Source organism: Helianthus annuus, chromosome 11, assembly GCF_002127325.2.
Source record: "Helianthus annuus cultivar XRQ/B chromosome 11, HanXRQr2.0-SUNRISE, whole genome shotgun sequence".
Lineage (NCBI taxonomy): Eukaryota > Viridiplantae > Streptophyta > Magnoliopsida > Asterales > Asteraceae > Helianthus > Helianthus annuus.
The window spans coordinates 129083884-129093033 of NC_035443.2; positions in this window are offsets into that span (position 1 = coordinate 129083884).

A 9150-nucleotide genomic window follows, 5' to 3' on the forward strand; every position below is an offset into this window, starting at 1 on the left:
CCTTGAAATCCTCCCACGCAGTAGCATTAGCAGTTTCCAAACCAAACATCTGGATTTGCGCCTTCCACCAGGAAATCGCGTTTCCTTCGAGCGTACCAGTAGCAAACTTCACCCAATTCGCAGGGGGACACTCACAGACAGCAAAGACGGCTTCGACTTTCTCAATCCAGTGCAGAAGACCTATGGCACCCTCAGTGCCATTGAATGGGAGAGGTTTGCAATCCATGAAAGTTTTGAAAGTACACACGTGTGGTTGCTCAGGTGCATGCTGACCTGTTGTGACAAGCGAAGCGAATAGGTTTAGGGGAAAAAAGACGATGCGGCGGTAGGATCTAAACATCCCAAGATAACGAGTTTACCTCCAGGGTGAGCTGCGAAAGTTGCAGCCACCGTGTTAAGCAGGTTTGTGAATTGAGCCTGAGTCATGTTAATGTTTCCTCTTCCGCGTCCACTCATTGTCTTCATAATCAGAAAACATAGCATGAGTGCGATGTCGTAATGTAGCGAGAATGAGATAGAAGAGGGAGGTGTATCTATCTAACTAGGCACACTAGTACGTATCGAAAAACAGAAAACGTAAAGCAAGCAAGCAAGTAATCACTAGTCCGAGCTATGAGGTCTAATGTGTTGAGTCTTGCGAGTGTAGTGTCGTCACGAGTCACGGGTTATAGACTGGTTTTTCTCAAAAAGATTTCCCCTTTTTAAAACCAAGTTCACTATAACCAATGGCTCTGATACCAATCTGTCACACCCCCAAAATCCACATGCGGAGTACCACCGCTTGGAGGCGTGACTGACCAGGATCCAGCCACCAATTATACTGAGCAATTTAATTAATAACATAAGTAATACTCACCAACCACAAGGTTGGCAAATATCATAATCAAAGTTCAAAAGTTCTAAGTTTAAGTAATAGTTCAGATAAGTAGCGGAAGCATAGACAAAATAGTTTAGAACAAGATTCTTATTTCAAGTTTGTTTAGAACCCAACACACGGGTTAGACGACCACTACACATCCGCAAGCTGCAAGCTCCTGAATCACTGGGTACCTGCAAAGCATGCAGTAGGGTATCAACATAATGTTGGCGAGTCCACGAGGTGTCAAGTTTTAGTTTTTGAAAACGTATGTTGTTTAGATAAAGCATTTATAATCACGTTGTGGGGAGCTACCCCATCTGTAAGCTCACTAAACTGTAGATACCGAAACTGTTGACGGAAAGTTGTTGTGCCCCGAGTCAATGTCTATCGTCATTGACCAAGATGCAAGGTCTACTAGTTCACGCCCGATCTCCCCCGGTCACGGTGTGAGGTTGTTAAACCTAATAGCGCTATCAACTAATAACCCGTTCGCCCCCGGCGATTAATCGATACTGTAAGCAGGGACTTAAGGTGATAGAGTTTCGTTTAGCTTGGATAGTTGTGATTTATAAATAGTATCCAAACGTATCTCCCCCGGAGATAGTAAATACCCATTCGGATTTCCCCCGGAAATAATAGTTCAAAAGTATTTTTTTCCCAAAGTTGGCAGTTTGTCCGTGTCCCTCCTTGGGACGCATGCTTTTAGTGTCTGAACTCACCTTGGGTTGCTCGGCAGATTAGGTTTCTCGTCAAGCAAGCTGGTCACCATGTCCTAACATGGTTACCAGTATAGGTCAGGTTTGGGTACAGAGAATGTCACGTATTTACACATAATCTAACACATAGCATGCATACAGTTACATGTTGAGCTATTGGGCCTGCTCTACTATGGGATCAGTCAACAGTAACAACTAACACATAGTTCAGTTAAGCAGGCAGCCCAAACAAATAACGTTATGGCCCAATAAGTAAAGTGAGCAGCCCAGTCGAGACAAGGTGGTCTCGAGTCGAGACCTTGATGGTCTCGAGTCCCTGAAGTCCGTTTTGAAGTTGCTTGGTCCAGGTCTCGAGTCGCAACCGTTGCGGTCTCGAGTTGTAGCTTCATGGTCTCGAGTCGAAACCAGAGGTCTCGACTCGTTTACCTGCTGAATCTGGCACATCTGCCCACATTGTACTATCCACAGAATTCTGATTTCACGATTTTATGTACTATCCAATAAGGTTTCACAAACATGTTTCTTTGTCTAACAATTATCCAAAATGGATCAAACAACAAGTTTTTCAAATGTTATCAAATCTTCATATCATGTTCAACACATGTTCATCTAGTTCATCTTTAGGGTTTTCATCCTAAACAAACATGCTCACTTAAACCGATTTATGCTAGCATAATACACCTAGTTTAATGTACTATCGATCATCATCATTCACATACCCAACCGAGAACATGATGGCACCATATTCAAACATTTTTCTACTTATTCATATGTCAAGTTAGCATGATTATTAACAAACCACTCTATCTAGAAATCAAGCATCTACAACATAGATGAACAACAATCTTCATGTATTTCATGATCTTTACTCGCTAAATCAATCAAGATCATGTAAAAGGGGTTAAGCATATATTTCATTCATCAAGCACACAAGGCATCTAGTACACATATAACACCTTGTACACATTAGAACACTAACCGGTAGAGACTCGAAGTGTGAGGGTATGAAGGGTCGATGAGTGAGCTTCCGAATGATGATTCCGAGCTTGAACCGAGCCGAGTGTCCTTGTTGTCACCGGTTTGGTCCGAGAGAAAGGAGAGGAGGTCTTGTAGTTCTAGGGTTTTAGTGAGGGAGAGAGTGTGTGAGAGTGTAAGGAAAAAGGTGGATGAGGGGTTTTATACTCGGTTTGCGTGGTGCACCCTACAAGGGTTTCGAGTGGGCTCAAAGGGGTTTATGGCCCAATCCGGCCCAACCGTTACTGTTTACTCGAGACCGAGTGGTCTCGAGTCGGGTTTGTTGTAGTCTCGGTTCACTATTATATACACATACTTATATTATACATACATACAACACATGGCATAGCAAGATAATCACAACTTTCATTTAATAATTCGTACGTACACATTGCTAATACAAGAGGGTTACTCGGGAAAATCCGAAGTGTCACATATAAACAATGAATGTAAACAAAAACAAGTGATAATCAATATATAAGTAATTGCGTGTGGAAAATCCAGTTGTTGTATCATAAGTGTTGTACATCATCACAATGTCCTCCTAGTGATTAAACGTTCTATTTAGAGTAGGGAATTCAGCAACAACATCAGTGCCAACCCACCCGTCTTCACTCTGGTGTTTCTCAGCACGCCATAAGATGCATAAACTCCACCATGCCTCCCCGGTTGTCGGCTTGTTCTTCCATTTTTTTTGTAGTTGTCCGCCACCCAAGCCCCTTTGTTTAATGCCATTATGTACATAATTGGATAGTCATCCATAAGGCACCTGTTTAGAATCCATACATCAACGACATGGTATAATTTTCAACATAATGCACATGTGCATATAAGTTAATACAATATCATTTACAATCAACGTGATGCACATGTGCATATAATTTAATACAACATCCTTTTACAGTCATTATAATGTACATGTGCACATCATTTAATACAATATCATTTACAAAAGTATAAACATCGTTTACAGTCAACATAATACCTTTAGTCACAAATCGAATGAATTGTAACTCTTGATGATCTGTATTTGTAGGTGCTGTCAAAGTGATGTAGACATAGAGTCAATAGTCTGAATTTCAAACCTATGAAGGGTATGTCGACTTTCAACAGTTTTAGACATAATTCTGTGACTATCAACAGGATTGACAACAGATGGACCACCAAAGTCGGCATCAGATGTTGTATGATGATGATATTCAGACAATATATGAAGAAGTTCATCGGATATACGAGGATCGACATGAAGACGCCATATGCAACTGTAAACATCATGCCGACTGCAACCGCCATGAAGTACATGAACACGACTATCTATATGCCATGAAAACCACCGTGCACGGCTCTCCACCGCCATGAACCGCCATGAATGCCTCTCGGCCGAGTGAGAAGACCATGAACTGGTGCTGGTGAACTACCGAAACCCCAAAGTGGAGATAATATATGTGCATATAATATTGAGTAACCATAATGTACAACATAAAACATGATGCAATTGACACAATGCACATGTGCATATAATATATGTGCATAAAATATTGAGTAACCATAAGGTACAACATAAAACATGATGCAACTGACACAATGCACATGTGCATATAATATTGAGTAACCATATTTTACTTCATAAAACAATTGTGAACATGCTGCAAAGGAGTATATCATTGAACGAGTCACAATTTACATAAAATGGATATAAAATACCATCTATTGACAAATTAAAGATTTATATATAAACCTTTTACCTGAGAAGATACCACCTGGCTAAAAATTCACCATTACTTCTGACCTGCAACTACCACCAAACACCAAACAAGAATGCCTAATTTATTTGGGATTCGAATAGAATAAAACCTGCTGGAGTATGCTATATGTAAAATTGAATTACTTACAGCAGCCATCGTCCTGTCATTGCAACTTGTTTCGATTCCAGAACAACCAAATAATCTTTCAAAAAGACATTCGAATCAATGGGCAAATCATAAATTGAAATCATAGCATAAACATCTGAATTGGATTCGAAAACTAAAACCTGCAGATTATGAAGAAAATCGAACAAATCAGTGAATAATGAAGATAATCGAAGCAGAATCAAAAATCGGATGAAAATTAGGTATTCCTACGTTTGAATGGTATCATATAAATCCAAAACCCATTGAAGAACTGTGTGAGGATTGGTGAAAGATAGAAACAGGAAAACTCAATTGAAGATTATGCTATTATTGGGATATCAGTCGCCGCTGTAAGATCGCCGTAGTCGATGGATGCAAGATCTCTGATGAAACCCTAGATTGTGGAAGACTGTCGTGAACAGGGGATGGAAATAAGGAGAGCTAAGGAGAACATTTTTTTTAAATGTCACTTAATTACAAAGTTGCCATGTGTTCACATTGGTTCTCGCGGTTCTCGCAATAAAGGGTGGTTCCTAACGGATCTTTATCCTATATATATATATATATATATATATATAGTAGGGTTCGCACGGAAAGCGTGTTTTTCCTAGAAAGTCTAGGAATCGATCTGGTCCATCCGATTGGTGTGTTTAAGGGTTGAAATTAAATCAATGGCAATCTTGTAATATTTGAGTTATATAATAAGAGACGTTTAATATAGTGAGGGTATTTTGGTAATTGGAAGTGTTTTAAATAAGTCAAGAAACTGCCATATCAATAACCAATCCCTAAATTCATGCAATTTCCCCTCTTTCTCTCTCTCTCTTTCTCTCTCTCTCTCTCTCTTTCTCTCTCTCCCTCTCTAAACCGATCTCTTTCCCCTTGCTGCTGGCGACGCAAAACAGGACCCCAAGAGCATTCAGATTTCGGTTCCAAGGCTTGTTCACACCCCTTTTCTTCACTAGGTATTCATATCTTGTGTTGTGATTAAAGTTCTTGAAGTGCATATATGTTTTCGGTCTTAATCTGCTTGTAACTTGGCTGTGTTTTTTCTGTTTTAATTGATGATTGTAGAGAGGCTTGTACCGGTGTTTCTGAGTCATTCTTGATAAATGGAAGGATTACCAGCATGGATGGTAAAACACGCTTGCTGTTAAAACACGGCGTCAAGAAATCTGCTTGCTGTTAAAATACAGCGTCAAGAAATCTGCTTGCTGTTAAAACACAATGTCAAGAATCCTCTAGCAATCTGCTTGCTGTTAAAACACAGCGTCAATAAATCTGATTGCTGTTAAAACATAATGTCCAGAATCCTCCAGCAATCTGCTTGCTGTTAAAACACATCGTCAAGAATCTGCTTGCTGTTAAAACACAGCATCAAGAAATCTGCTTGCTGTTAAAACACAGCGTCAAGAATCTGCTTGCTGTTAAAAGACAATGGCCTGCTTGCTGTTAAAACACAATGTCAAGAAATCTGCTTGCTGTTAAAACACAATATCAAGAATCCTCCAGCAAATCTGCTGACTTAAAACACAATCAGATTTGTTAAACTCCAGTACAAAAACAAACTGCTGTAAAACACATTATGATGTAATGTAATCATCAAAAAACACAATGTGAGGTAATGTGACATAGACAACAACATGAAACATATTCAGAGTGTTAAAATGCAAAAGAACTGCTAAAACACAACCTGATTATATATTGACTTTAGAGTGTTAAAACACACTGACTTCAACCTCTCTGACTGGTAAACCACATCACCAAGACATGCTGATATTTTTTCCAAATAAACACATTGACTTCCAGATTTGAATTCGAAAACAACAAAAATTCCGAAAATCATGGAATGTTAGTTAACAAAAAATAAATTCTAAAAATAAAATCAAAATGTGAAATTACATAGTTGCCCTTTTAGTTAAAATAACTCAATGCCACATGTCCAATTCTCATTGCTTCCTAGACTTTCTAGAAAAATACACTTTCTACCCAACTCCTACTATATATATATATATACACATGTGTGTGTGTGTGTGTAGGTTGAAAAAAAAATAGATAACCCAATACCTACTGATGCATACTAGTATTGTATTTTAAATTCCAGTTGCAGTTTGTAATAGATATAGATATCTATAAATAGAGTAAATGTCACAATGCACGACGGTTTTGATCAATGTGTTGTTTGTGTAATTATTCACATTAAATCTTGTTTTGTGATATTAATACTTGGTAAATGTTTATAATTCAGATGGACAACGAAGTGAATCAAGAAAACCCGAATAACGATAATAACGGCAACCAATTAGATAACAGTGCCATCCAACACATAGTGGCACAAGGAATTATAGACGCTATGCCATATATTATCAAAACCGTTAAGGAAGCGGAAAACAATAAAAGTAATAGTGGAAGTAAACTACCACCTACTGAACCCAGTCACAGCGTAAACAATGGACCATTACTAGGGCTGTAAATGAACCGAACGTTCAACGAACAGTTCGTGAACCGTTCGGCGGGAAGTTCGTTTATGTTCGTTCCTTAAATAAACAAACGAACATGAACAAGAAATTTCGTTCGATTAGTTAAATGAACGAATATGAACAGAGGTCTCGTTCGTTCGATTGTGTTCGTGAACGTTCGGTAAGGTGTTCATGAATGTGTTCGTGAATTTATGTTCGTATGTTTGGGTTTTAATTGAAGATCTTTGTATTTCTTATATTTTATTTGTACTTTTTATAGTATTAAACTTTTATTTATTTTATTACTCTAACAGTTAAACTAGGAAACCCACTTTCAACTTGTTTATGCATCATTTCCCTTACATTTCTCATTATTTACATCAGCGAATACGATCGACCTCCGTTTCACAATAAGGCATTCAAGTGCGAGTGCTACTCTCTGGGTCATCTATCTTTATCCTTCGTCGCGTTCGTCAAATTTTTTTTGTGTTCGTTTGTGTTCGTGAACCGTTCGCGAACACGCTCATTTCCTTAATAAACGAACACGAACATAAAATCTCGTTCGGTAAGTGTTCATGAACCGTTCGTGAACACATTTATTTCCTTAACGAACGAACACGAACAAGGCCTTGTTCGTGTTCGTTCGGTTCGTTTACAGCCCTAACCATTACTTCAATTGCCTATTCCAAAAAGAAGAAGAACCATATCTTATGGTTGTTCTTACAAAGAATTCTGGTCTTGTAAACCAATAGAATTCTCGGGCAATGAAGGAGCCATTGCAGCTCTACACTGGATAGAAAAGACTGAGGCCGTCTTAAAAGTAAGTAAATGTGCAGAGGAAGACAAAATCATGTTTGCTTCCAATCTTTTTAATAATGCCGCTCTAGAATGGTGGAACACTATTCTCCAGTCTAGGGGGAGTGACAGAGTCTATTATATGGAATGGACTGAGTTTAAGAATATGGTTGAAAAGAAATTCTGCCCTCCCAATGAAAAAGAACAAATAGCTAATAAACTCTTAAACCATAGAATGACTAGAGTAGACTGTAAGGGTTACACTACCGTATTCTTCGAATACGCTAGAATAGTACCCACCCTAGCTTCACCAGAACTTGTATTAATCTCCCGTTACATTTGGGGATTAATCAGTGAGATTAGACATGTAGTCAAGGCAGCTAGACCACAAACTATAGAAGAAGCTGTAGAACTAGCAAATACCTTGACTGATGAATTAGTACATACACAAGAAGAAAACCAGAGGAAGAACCTAGTCTAGAAACTTACCCAAGAATTTCACTACGGTAATTCCAACCGTGGGAAGAACATAGGTTCTGCTTCTGCACCTTATTGTAAGGCCTGTAAGAAGAAGCATTCAGGAAGATGCGCCACATACTGCAACTTCTGCAAGATATCAGGACATAAGGAAGAAGACTGTAGGAAGAAACCCAGTAATGGAGTATGCTTCAATTGTGGAGAGAAGGGGCATATTAAGCCGAACTGTCCGAAACTAGCTCCAGCCATGAATAACAAGACTACTAAGAATGCTAGAGCATTTGTTCTGACAACCGAAGAAGCTAAGATGATTCCGGACGTGATTGCTGGCATGTTTTTAGTTAATGATGTTTTTGCTAAAGTATTATTTGACTCTGATGCAAACCAAAGTTTTATTAATACTTCATTTTGTAAACTTCTCAATCAACCATTAACTAAACTTCAACAAGAATGTCTAGTAGAGACAGCAAATGGAGAATCCATTAAGATCACTGAATTCTTGCAGGGAGCAAAAATAGAAATTCTAAACCATAATTTCATTGCTAATTTTTACCCAATGAATCTTGCTGGATTTGATATTGTATTAGGAATGGATTAGTTAGTAGCCAATAAAGCCAGTATTCTATGTGATCAAAAGTCAATTCAAGTAAATTCACCAAAGGGTGAAAAGATCATAATTAAAGGAGATAAGCCATCTCGATCCACGAAATTCATCTCTGTGATGAAAACAGCCAGTTATGCCAGAAAAGGATCACTAGTGTATATGATTTCCATTATCATTAACACTAAAGGAAAAGAATTAAAAGATATTCCCGTAGTATCTCAATTCTCAGATGTTTTTCCCGAGGAGCTACCAGGACTACCGCCGGATAGAGAAGTCGAATTCAGAATTCACCTGCTACCAGGGACAACACCGATTGCCAAGGCACCTTACCGTT